This window comes from Trachypithecus francoisi, unplaced genomic scaffold (assembly GCF_009764315.1).
Source record: "Trachypithecus francoisi isolate TF-2019V2 unplaced genomic scaffold, Tfra_2.0 Lachesis_group11, whole genome shotgun sequence".
NCBI classification, from domain to species: domain Eukaryota; kingdom Metazoa; phylum Chordata; class Mammalia; order Primates; family Cercopithecidae; genus Trachypithecus; species Trachypithecus francoisi.
Window position 1 is genome coordinate 40,492,073 of NW_022681456.1, and position 13,190 is coordinate 40,505,262.

At 42.2% G+C, this 13,190-nt stretch overlaps 1 non-coding gene across 1 annotated transcript; it reads right to left on the minus strand.

Annotated features, from left to right (window-relative positions):
• Positions 1 to 3,298: 3,298 nt before the first annotated feature.
• On the minus strand, positions 3,299 to 3,405 carry LOC117091132. Its single transcript, XR_004440253.1, has one exon. It is a non-coding gene; the product is annotated as a U6 spliceosomal RNA (small nuclear RNA).
• Positions 3,406 to 13,190: the final 9,785 nt, after the last annotated feature.

Sequence of the window (13,190 nt, forward strand, 5' to 3'; positions counted from 1 at the left end):
TAAACCCATTAATTTAAAAAATACACATAGACCTTAACACATCAATTAAAATGGTTATAGGTTGTGTCTAACAAAGCATGGGAGTCAAACAAGTAAATATTTCTATGTACAAAGGCTGAAATAGAAAATAAGACTGAGTATGTTTAACATAGCTGATACATCACTGTGGACCTGCTTCCATGTCTTCTGCTGTTTATAGAGATGATTTTTTTTCTTTTGTTTTTTTTCTCTGAGATGGAGTTTCACTCTTGTTGCCCAGGCTGGAGTGCAATGGCGCAATCTCAGCTCACTGCAACCTATGCCTCCCAGGTTCAAGTGATTCTCCTGCCTTAGCCTCTTGAGTAGCTGGGATTACAGGCGCATGCCACCACGCCCAGCTAATTTTGTATTTTTAGTAGAGATAGGGTTTCTCTGTGTTGGTCAGGCTGGTCTCAAACTCTTGACCTCAGGTGATCTGCCTGCCTCAGCCTCCCAAAGTGCTGGGATTACAGGCGTGAGCCACCACGCCCTGCCAGAAATTATTTTCTTTTGTTGCTTTTGTTGTTGTTGATATTTGGTAGGCCGCCCAGGTCTTCTAAAGTAAGGACAAAAGATAAGAATTTGTTAGCTCTTGTACGTGATGTTTATTAACATCCCAATGACACATGAAAAAATGCCTTGAAGGGTTTCATTTATATTTGAGTTTATCTTGGCTGGGTGCAGTGGCTCACACCTGTAATCCTAGCACTTTGGGAGGCTGAGGCAGGAGGATCACTTGAGCTCAGGAGTTCGAGACCAACCTGGGCAACATGGTGAAATCTCCATCTCTAGTAAAAATACAAAAATTGGCGGGGCATGGTGGCTCCCACCTATAGTCCCAGCTTCTTGGAAGGCTGAGGTGGGAAGATTGCTTGAGCCTGGCAGGTTGAGGCTTCAGTGAGCAGTGATCATGCCACTGTACTCCAGCCTGGGTGACAGAACAAGACCCTGTTTCAAAAAAAAAAAAAAAATTATAGTTTCTCTAAGCTATTCATTTTAAAATAAACTAGGAAATTCTGTATGTTCAGCTAAGCTACTTTATAAAATGAAGTCAAGGGGTAAATCTTAACAAACTTGTCTGAATATAAATGAGGACTTTCCTATTTATTTTTAGGATAATCCTCAGTGGTGCTGACAATGGGTGGGAAGTAGCCCCCATTTTAAAAAGGGCATCTGAACACATGTGCACAGGCCTTACTATGACACAGTCATTCTTTCTGGTCCAGGAATCGTCACTCCCAAAATCCTATAGCAGAGAGGGCTGGTGTTTCATTAAGACAGATACATCTTTGGGGGGACCTCACAAAAAGAGAGAGCACACTGGCATTCATTCCCTGTTCTACATAGGATGGAGCCAAGTGAAAGGGGACAGTAAGGGCACACCTTAGAGAATCGAAGGGTTAGCCAGAAACAGGTGAGGGACTTGTACTCCTTGGCCAGATGCTTGCTGGGCTGGAGGAGTGTGTAGGCCTGCCCAGTGCTACTACAGGAGTGAAAGGCAGTTGAATGTTGGGGAGAACCCAACAAGGGTCTGATAGAGGCAGGAGGCAGGCAAATGCCTAGGCAGATAGGGGCAGGTCCCTGGTGAAACCCAACTTTCAAGACAGAAACTGTCCCGGGTAAATACTCGGATGGGATTAAGAACCCACCTTCCTGTTTGGTGCACTTTCCTTTGATTGATCCCCACTCTTCACCTATTTTACGTATACCTACCCTTTCCTAATTGGTTTTCTACATTGTTGTGCCCACCTTTGAGTGGTGTCTTTGCTATGACAGTTTTTGCATACTCACAAACCAATCAGCACACACTCCCTATTCTGAGCCTGTAAAAAGCCCCAGGCTCAGCCACGTCAGGGAACTTGCCTGTCTTCGGGTAGGAGAACTACTCCCACTCCCCTGCCATGTCCTCTCTTTTTGCTGAAAGCTTTCCTTTCACTTAATAAATTCTACTCCACTCACTCTTTGATATTTGTGTGTCTCATTCTTCCTGGTCATGAGATAAGAACCCAGACTTAGCTGAGCTAAGGAGTAAAAATCCTGCATCAGGTCTCCTGGAGTTTGAGGGCTATAGAGGAACTAGAGTGATCTCTAGTGGCAGGGCAAGGACAGAGGGTTGCTGTGGCAGCAATTACACCACCATTGTTTGGCTGGGCAAGAATGCATGAAGTTATCCGCGAACCACGGGGACAAGGTAGATACTGTTCACCAGATGGAGTAAAGGGACAGGCCATGTACCATTTCCTCAATGCTGGTCCTGCCTGTCAGCTGTCATAGAATACAGGGGAGGAATAGGGATGAGAAGAGAGGATAGGAGATTTAAATTGGATGAGAAATTAAAGTTTAATATAGACTGAACTATAATTTTTCATAGCTGAAAATGAGTCTCTTCTCACATCTGAGAATGGCCCCAAAGCTAAGAGATCTTCCTGAAATGTCATCCAGGGGCCAAGAAGGGAGATCTGCTTGCTTGAAGGTAGCAGTAGAGAATAAAAGGAGTTTACTGATTATAATAACCAATTCAGTACATTCAATAAATTAGTTACACAGTTTATTTTAAAAGTAAGCTACTGTACCATCTAAGGTCTAACCTTGTATGTGTGTGTGTGTGTGTGTGTATACATCCCACAAAGAAAAAATAAAAACAAATTAAAAAAAAAAAAAGAAACTTGAACCTGAATTTAGTCTAGCCTCTTCAACAAACTACCAGCTTACAGGAAGTATGGATGATGGAAGAACCCATTAATGACACCAGGAGAAAACCGCCAGCCCAATCCTGAATGTAAGAAATTCAACAGGACAAACATCCTTACTTCTTCAATGAACACATAGCATGTTACAAAGTTAATTCACGATCCCAGAGTTAAAAGCATTAGAAAAGGGAGGAAACACAAAGGAAGGGGAACTATCATACATTAAAAGAGACTTAAAAAAATTTTTTTTTTTTTTGAAACAGAGTCTCGCTCTGTCGCCCAGGCTAGAGTGCAGTGGCACGATCTCCGCTCACTGCAAGCTCCGCCTCCTGGGTTCACACCATTGTCCTGCCTCAGCCTGCCGAGTAGCTGGGACTACAGGTGCTCTCCACCATGCCTAGCTAATTTTTTGTATTTTTTTTTTTAGTAGAGATAGGGTTTCACTGTGTGAACCAGGAAGGTTTGGATCTCCTGACCTTGTGATCTGCCCTCCTTGGCCTCCCAAAGTGCTGGGATTACAGGCATGAGCCACCGCGTCCGGACTGAAAAAAAAATTTTTTTTTATTTTAATTAATTAACTAATTAATTAATTAATTTTGGAAGGCTTCACAAATTTACATGTCATCCTTGCACAGGGGCCATGCTAATCTTCTCTGTATCATTCCAATTTTAGTATATGTGCTGCTGAGGCGAGCAAAAAACAGACTTAAGAGAATATGCAAAATATGTAATGTCTGCACTGTGTTTGAATTTTTATTTGAACAGTCATAGAAATACTCTTGAAACAATCAAGAAAAGTTAAACTTGAACTGGATATTAAATATTATTCTTTAGAGGCATGACAATGTTATTGTTATGTTTCTTTTCTCAAGTTCTTATGCATTAGGGAAGCATACTGAAATATTCACAGGTAGAGAAATATGATGACTGGGATTTGTTTTAAAATACTCTATTTCACATATGAAATTTTCCATAATAAAAGGTTTAAAGGCCAGAAACTATGGCTAGTGCCTCTAATCCCAGAAATTTGGGAGGCTGAGGTGGACAGATTGCTTGAACTCAGGAGTTCCAAGACCAGCCTGGGCAACATGGTAAAGCCCCATCTCTACAAAAAATACAAAAATTAGACAGGTGTGGTGGCACATGCCTGTAGTCCCAACTACTTGGGAGGTTGAGGTGGGAGGATTTCTTGAGCCCAGGAGGGTGAGGCTGCAGAGAGTCATGATCACAGCACTGTACCCCAGCCTGGGCAAGAGAGTAAGACTCTGTCTAGTTATCAGATACCTTGATTTTATTTTTTTAAGGTGTGAATGTGATATGGCATAAGGAAGTTAACTTCAGTTTTGAATACTGGCTATATCTTTTATCAGCTATACGACTTAGGGAAGTCACTTAACTCTTATAAGCTCCATTTTCCCTATTGCCAAATAAGAATTACAATAATTCCTCTTGGCCAGGCGTGGTAGCTCACACCTGTTATCCTAGCACTTTGGGAGGCCAAGGTGGGTGGATCACTTGAGGTCAGGAGTTCGAGACCAGCCTGGCCAATATGGTGAAACCCCATTTCTACTAAAAATACAAAATTAGCTGGGCATGGTGGTGCATGCCTGTAATCCCAGCTACCTGGGAGGCTGAAGCAAGCGAATGACTTAAACCCGGGAGCGGAGGTTGTGGTGAGCCGAGATGGTGCCACTGCACTCAAGTCTGGGTGACAGAGTAAAATTGTGTCTCATAATAATAATAATAATAATAATTCCTCTTGTTGTAATAAAGATTTAGGGAGCAGGGCATAGTGACTCACATTGGTAATCCCACTACTTTGAGAGACTGAGGTGGGCAAATCATTTGAGGTCAGGAGTTCAAGATCAGCCCGGCCAACATGGTGAAGCCCCATCTCTACTAAAAAATACAAAACTTAGCCAGTATGGTGACACATGCCTGTAATCCCAGCTGCTTGGGAGGCTGAGATAGGAGAATCTCTTGAACCTAGCAGGCAGAAATTGTAGCAAGCCGAGATTGTAACACTGCACTCCAGCCTAGGCGACAGAGACTCTGTCTCAAAGAAAAAGATTTAATGAAATAATGTGTGTAAAAGGTTTTGCAAAGCACCTGGTAAACGCAAGTATTAGCCTAATCAGATTTAATTTTCATTTCTCACTATGTTCTCATTTAGCTTTTTTGTTTTTTGAGATGGAGTCTCCCTCTATTGCCCAAGCTGGAGTGCACTGGCACCATCTCGGCTCACTGTAACCTTCCCCTCCTGGGATCAAGCGATTCTCCTGATTCAGCCCCCCGAGTAGCTGGTATTACAGGTACCAGCCCAGCTAATTTTTATTTTTAATAGAGACAGGTTTTCTCCATGTTGCCCAGGGTGGTCTTGAACTCCTGGCCTCAGCTGATCCACCTGCCTCGGCCTCCCAAAGTGCTGGGATTACAGGCATAAGCCACCGCACCTGGCCTTATGCTCTCATTTTAAGCTACTATCTTTGAGTTTATACTTTGTCTCGTTACCTTATGTCTGAAAATTGCAAAAGTGAAAATGTACTTTTAAAAAATTCCTCAGGAATGGGTAACTAGTGAACTGACTTTATATCTTCTCATCTTTGGAATGCATCCAGACTTGACCTTTGATCTGTTAGGTTTTTATGACTGCAAGTAACAGAAATGAAATCTGACCAACTTAAGAAAAAAAAAGGTGGGATATCTCAGAGAACAAGGAAAATCTGGAAGTGGAAAGGTAGACTAAGAGAAATCTCAGGAACCAGAAAAACCCCCAAAATAAAAAATCTAAGTAGTATAAATCCATAATGCTTAGCTGAAGAAAGTAAGAGACCTGAAGAAGGAGACCTGAAGAAGGTCTCCGTTCATCAGGATGAATGAATCTCAACTGTGTTAATTCTCTTTTTCTTTTTTTAGATGGAGTTTCACTCTTATTGCCCAGGCTGGAGTGCAATGATGGGATTTCGACTCACCACAACCTCTGTCTCCTGGGTTCAAGCAATTCTCATGCCTCAGCCTCCCCAGTGGCTGGGATTACAGGTATGTGCCACCACGCCTGACTAATTTTGTATTTTTAGTAGAGACGGGGTTTCTCCATGTTGGTGAGACTGGTCTTGAATGCCCGGCCTCAGGTGATTCCCCCCGCCTCAGCCTCCCAAAGTGCTGGGATCACAGATGTGAGCCACCGCACCCGGCTGAGATTGTTATCTATGTGGGACTACTAGTTGTTCTCCCGTACCCATTCTTTTTTTCTTTCTTGGCAATAGAGTTTTAGCTGGCTACGTGCCTGCCTAGCTAAAGACTACATTTCCCAACTTCCTTAGAAGCTAAATGTGGAAACGCTTTGACCCATGGCATATGCCCAGAAGTAATATGTGACATGTGCTCCTTGAGCCTACTTAAGCTCTTCCCATGGCTGAGTGGAGGCTAGAACTGGAACAGCCACCTTGTGTTGGACCAATGGTAGAAGTAGGGCTGCCAGATTTAGCAACTAAAAATACAGAACACCCAGCTACATTTGAATTTCATATAAACAAGGAATACTTTAAGAAAAAAAATGCATGTCCCATGTCATATTTGAACATAGTGAGGTTCAATGTATTGTTAAGTGAGAATAGAACAAGGAGCAGAATGATGTGTATAAATTGGTTAATGATTTATAGGCTAGGTTATGTTTAGGAAAAGAAATCTAGCTTTCATTTAAATATGACCATTCTGGCTGATATAAACAATGACTTTATTATTTTTATTTTTAAGCCAGGATCTTGCTTTGTTGCCCCGGCTGGAGTGCAGTGGTGTGATCATGGCTCACTGTAGCCTTGACCTCCTGGGTTTGAGTGATCCTCCTACTTCTTCAGCCAGCGTCCACCACACCTGGCTAATCCCTCTCCTCTCCTCCCCTCCCCTCCCCTCCTCTCCCCTCCCCTATTGCTTTCTCCTTCCCTCTCTTTCCCCCCTCCTTCACTCCCTCCCTCTCTCCCTCTCTTCCTCCCTCCCTCCCTTCCTCCTTCTTTCCTTCCTTCTTCCTCCCTCCCTCCCTCCCTCCCTCTCTCTCTCTCTCTCCCTCTTTCCTTCCTTCCTTAGCTAGACTCCATCTAAAAAAAAAAAAAAAGAATGAGAATGAGAGGGGTTGGTTAGTAGATTTTCTCCAGTTTCTCCATGTTTTGTTACCTCATCACGTCATTTCTATTCATCTCTCCACAGATAGGTAGAAAGAAGCTTTTCTCTGTTCAATCACCATTATGAGGGCTTGGGTATTCTTCATACAGCTGATTTAATTTACATTTAAATGTACTTTGGGTTTGTTTACTTTACATTTTCCCTATTTTTCCTTTTAAAATAACTGTGGGACCAGGTGCGGTGGCTCACACCTATAATCCCAGCACTTTGGGAGGCTGATGCAGGTGAACCACTTGATACCAGAAGGTCAAGACCAGCCTGGGCAACATGTCAAAACCCTGTCTCTACCAAAAATACAAAAATTAGCAGGGAGTGGTGGCATGCACCTATAGTTTCAGCTATGCAGGGGGCTGAGGCAGGAGGATTGCTTGAGCCCAGGAGGTCAAAGGCAGCAGTGATCCGAGATCAGGCCACTGCACTCCAACCTGGGCAACAGAGTGGGACCCAGTCTCAAAAAAACCCCAAAGAAACAAAAAACAGAAAAAGGTAAAAATTAAAAAAAAAAAAAAAGCTGTGGTTTTAAAGGCAAATGGATCTGCATTAAACATTTTTTTCTTATTTATTTATTCCACACATACTTTTAAGTACATGCTGTATGCTAGGCAGTGTTGTAGGCATTGGGGATATAGCAGTGTACAGAAGTGGGGAAATGTTCTAATGGAGAAGACAGTAAACATGGTAAATATGTAAGATATGCAATATAATAGATAGTGATAATTGGTAAGGATATAAGAGCAGAAAGTAAATTGTAGAAAACCAGATAGTGATGCAAATAATCATTGTGTAATATAAGTGCAAGTAACCTTTGTCCCATAGAGATGCAGATGATTTGAGGCTGGTAAAGAGACTACAACCCACAGTTAGTTTTATTACCCTACGCGGCACTAACCAGTTTTTATGTAATTTAGTAATCATAGTCTAACATTTTTGTGTGTTCTAGCATAGTCTAGCATTTGTTTTTTCTTTCAGTGACTACCTGTCCTATGCCCCTTTGAACTGGCTTTCTTCTCTTGCTGACTCTCTTATCTATGAGCTCTTTGATTTTTTTTTTTTTTTTTTTTTTTTTTTTTTTTTTTTTTGAGACAGGGTCTTGCTCTGTCAGCCAGGCTGCTGGAATGTAGTGGTGCAATCATGGCTCACTGCAACTTTGACCTCCTGGGCTCAAGCGATCTTTCTGCTTCAGCCTTCCAAGTAGCTGGTTCCACAGGCATGTGCCACCACAGGTGGCTAAGTTATTTTTATTTTTAGTAGAGACAAGGTCTTACTATGTTGCCCAGGCTGATCTCAAACTCCCAGGCTCAAGCAATCCTCCTGTCTCGGCCTCCCAGTGTTGAGATTACAGATGTGAGGCAGCATGCTCAGCCAACTCTCTATATATGGACTATGAAAACCATGGCTTTTAGCTTTTTACAAATTATACAATGACATATAGAATGCACTTTATATGCTTCTGATTTGTTATATACATTTTAATGAGTGAACAAAAACCTAAAATATATATATTTAAGAATGAAGCAATAGAGATAAAAAAAAAACTTCCTTGTGGACTGATTTTCTACATTCTAATGTTGATAGACTGTTAGGCATTAGAAATTACAATTATGGGGCCAGGCGCGGTGGCTCATGCCTATAATCCCAGCACTTTGGGAGGTTGAGGTGGGCGGATTATCTGAGTTTGGGAGTTTGAGACGAGACTGACCAACATGGAGAAATCCCGCCTCTACTAAAAGTACAAAATTAGCGGGGCATGGGGGCACATGCCTGTAATCCCAGTTACTTGGGAGGCTGAGGCAGGAGAATTGCTTGAACCTGGGAGTTGGAGGTTGCGGTGAGCCAAGATCGTGCCATTGCACTCCAGCTTGGGCAATAAGAGCGAGACTCCATCTCAGAAAAAAAAAAAAAAAAAAAAGACATTAAAATTATGAAGACCGTAGAGTTATATGTGATGAAAGCTTATGAGAATTTTTAAAATATGTAGATAAATAAGTAAATAAAACATTTAAACTCCTAGAATAATATTGCCTCTTTACTAGTGTCACCAGCATACTAGGTATTTAAGTATTACAAATCATTGACACTGCAGAGCTCTTGAGTCAGGTTGTCTGGTTTTAAATCTTTGCCCAATCACTTCTTGATTTGGGCAAGTTATTTAATCTTTTTAAACCTCATTACTGGCTGGGCGCAGCGGCTCACGCCTGCAATCCCAGCACTTTGAGGCTGAGGCGGGCAGATCACCTGAGGTCGGGAGTTTGAGACCAGCCTGACCAACATGGAGAAACCCCATCTTTACTAAAAATACAAAATTAGCCAGGCGTGGTGGCACATGCCTGTAATCCCAGCTATTCAGGAGGCTGAGGCAGGAGAATCGCTTGAACCTGGGAGGCAGAGGTTGTAGTGAGCCAAGATCACGCCATTGCACTCCAGCCTGGGCAACAAGAGTGAAACTCCATCTCAAACAAACAACAACAACAACAACAACAAAAACAACAAAACACCTCATTACTTTCTACCTCACAGGATTGTTGTGAGGAATAAATAAAATAAGAATCTTAGAACAGTGCTACCAAATGCTCACTCAATGTTAGTTACAAACTTTCTGTTTAGTTATTTTTATCTTTGCAATGAAAAGTTACAATATATAAAGTAATACAAAGCAAGTAACCAATGCAGCTTCCTATCATTGCATAAATTACTTTTAAAATCATATACAATGTTTGCAAAGTTCAATAGAATAATGTTACTCAGTGTTGAAACATTCTTACCAAAGCTTCTTTAAAGTCAAAACATTGATTAATTTTTATCCATCTAGAGTCTTGTATTTTATCTTTATTTTATTGAACTACAGAACATTTTACAACCACAGGTAAACAGTGTTGTCCAGTGAAACCCAGGTCAACCACAGGTAAATTATGTTGTCCAGTGACACCCAGGTTTCAACACCGATACTTCTTTTGCATGGAAAAACAAAACAAAACAAAAAACCTCAACAAAATCTTCCTAAGTGAACTGTTGCTTAAGTTGCTTGAGTAAGCAAGTTAAAATATAAAGAAAAGCTCTGGCAAGCATTTCTTTAGAGGATTTATACTTAAACCAAATTTTAGTAGTTATTAATTCTTCAAACCACAGAAACAAGACACGAAAATAAAAATTCAATAAACTGGCCGGGCGCGGTGGCTCAAGCCTGTAATCCCAGCACTTTGGGAGGCCGAGACGGGCGGATCACGAGGTCAGGAGATCGAGACCATCCTGGCTAACACGGTGAAACCCCGTCTCTACTTAAAAAATACAAAAAAAACTAGCCGGGCGAAGTGGCGGGCGCCTGTAGTCCCAGCTACTCGGGAGGCTGAGGCAGGAGAATGGCGTGAACCCGGGAGGCGGAGCTTGCAGTGAGCTGAGATCCGGCCACTGCACTCCAGCCTGGGCGGCAGAGCGAGACTCCGTCTCAAAAAAAAAAAAAAAAAAATTCAATAAACTGAAGCAAAACAAGAATGGATATGGCGCCCTCTAAACTGTAGGCATAGTTATTCAAGCCAAACTCCCCCTAGAGGTCAGAAGCTACTATGCAAGCTTGAAAAATGTCTTGGTGGCTCTGAATACCTTCAGCTTTTACAAACGGCTTGCTCTTTCCAAGTGTTTTCAACTTTTTAACTCAGAGCAAAAGGTACAATAGATTCTTTTAATCTACTCTACCTCACGGGTATTTAAAATTTAGCAAGATTGTCAATATGGAGGTACAAATACATATTGTTTTTGTTTCTTGAGACAGAGACTCACTCTGTCATCCAGGCTGGAATGCAGTTGCTCCATCACGGCTCACTGCAACCTCCGCCTCCTGGGCTCTGAGTAGCTGGGACTATAGGCATGGACCAACATGCTGAGCTAATTTTTTTTGGTATTTGTTGTACAGGCAGAGTTTCATCATGTTGTCCAGCCTGGACTCGAACTCCTGGACAAATGTATTTATTTAACTAACAATACTGTAACTGCCCAGTGGATTCTCCTTGCCCACTGCCCAGACAGAGATGATTTATTAAGACAGGGGAATTGGAATACATAAAGAGTTTAATTCACACAGAGCGAGCTGAATGGAAGACTAGAGTTTTATTACTGAAATCAGTCTCCCCCAAAATTCAGAGACTGCATTTTTTTAAGGATAGTTTTGTGGGTAGAGGGCCAGGGAGTAGAGAGTGCTGATTGATCAGGAGGTGCCAGCTGATGCACCGTAACGCAGGGTCTAAAAAATATCTTGAGCACCAATCTTAGGTTTTACAATACTAATGTTATCCCTAGGAACAACTAGGGAGGATTGAAATCTTGTGGCTTCTGGCTGTATGAGTCCTAAGCCATCATTTCTAATCTTGTGGTTAATAGGTTAGTCTTACAAAGACGGTCTGGTCCCCCTGGCAAGAAGGGGTTTGTTTCAGGAAACTGCTGTTATCATCTTTGTTTCAAAGTTAGACTATAAATTAAATTCCTCCCAAAGTTAGTTTGGCCTGCACCCAGGAATGAAGAAGGGCAGCTTGGAGAGTGTAAGCAAGCTGGAGTCAGTTAGGTCAGACCTCTTTCATAATTTTCTCAGTGTTTATTTTTGCAAAGGTGGTTTCAATACTCCTAACTTTTCTTGTTAAAATTACAATATATACTATTTCAGACTTTTTCTTCAGTATATGAAAGGATTTAAAGATTTTTGTCACTTCTCATAAACTGAATTATTTATTAGTTTTAAATTTCTTCCCATCATCTTATGCAGTAACAACATATATAGTACAGTTTCTTGAATGAATTGAGGAAAGAAATATAGCTCAGAGCAATCTGAGCTCTGTGAGGTCTGCAAAAGGTGCCAGGCCCAGAGAGACATGAGTACATGACTTTAGTTACATCTTACAACCCCCCACCATCTTGCATCCGTGCCCAGCGGTAATTGTTTTTTGTTTGGGTTTTTGTTTTGATACAGTGTCCTGCTCTGTTTCCCAGGCTGGAGTACAATGGCATAATCCCAGCTCACTACAGCCTCCACCTCCCTGGCTCAAGTGATCCACCCCACTCAGCTTCAAGAGTAGCTGGGACTACAGGTGCATGCCACCATGTCTGGCTAATTTTTGTGTGAGTGTGAAGATGTGGTCTCACCATGTTGCCCAGGCTGTGCTCAAGCTATCTTCCTTTCTTGGCCTCCCAAAGTTCTGGGATTATAGGCATGAGCCAACATGCCCTTTATCAGGTTTTTTTTTTTCCCAGACAGGGTCTCACTCTGTTGCCCAGGCTGGAGTTCAGTGGCATGATCATGATCATGGATTTTGTTGCCCCGGCTGGTCTTTAACTCCTGCCTTGGCCTCCCTGGGTGTTGGGATTACAGGTGTGAGCCACCGTGCCCAGTCAGGGACAATTGTTTAAAGGCATTCTGGCTGGCATGGTGGTTCATCCTGTAATCTCGGCATTTTGGAAAGACAAGAGAATCACTTGAAGCTAGGAGTTTGTGATCAACCTCGGCAGTATAGAGGAAACCTGTTTCTGTTTAAATACAAATATTTTGAAGAAAAAAAAAAGGCATTTTGTTTCTGACTAGCTGACCTGCCCATTATCTTCATGTTCCTGGAATCTGTGAGACAAAGAACATGGTACAGCCAATCAATAAATTATATATTTAAATGTAAGTTATTGGTACATATATTAGCCCGTTATCACACTGCTATAAAGAACTACCTGAGGTCTGGCATGGTGGCTCATGCCTGTAATTCGAGCACTTTGGGAGGCCAAGGCGGGTGAATTACTTGAGGTCAGGAGTTCGAGATGAGCCTGGCCAACATGGTGAAACCCCGTTTCTACTAAAAATGCAAAAATTTGCCCAGTGTGGTGGTGGACACCTGTAATCCCAGCAGCTGGGGAGGCTGAGGCAGGAGAATCACTTGAACCCTGGAGGCAGAGGTTGCATTGAGCCAAGATTGCACCACTGCACTCCAGCCTGGGTGATGAAGCGAGACTCTGTCTCAAAAAAAAAAAAAAAAAAAAAAAAAGAACTACCTGAGACTGGGTAATTTATTTAAAAAGGTTAGATTGACTCACAGTTCCGCATGGCTGGGGAGGCCTCAGGAAACTTACAATCATGGTAGGAGGCAAAGGAAAAGCAAAGAACGTCTTACCATAGCAGATCAGGAAGAGAGAGAGAGAGTGAACCTCTCTCTCTCTCTGAGAACCACCAGATCTCAGGAGAACTCACTCACTATTATGAGAACAGTAAGGAGGAAATCCAACCCCCATGATCCAGTCACCTCCCACCAGGCCCTGTCCCTGACATGTAGGGATTAC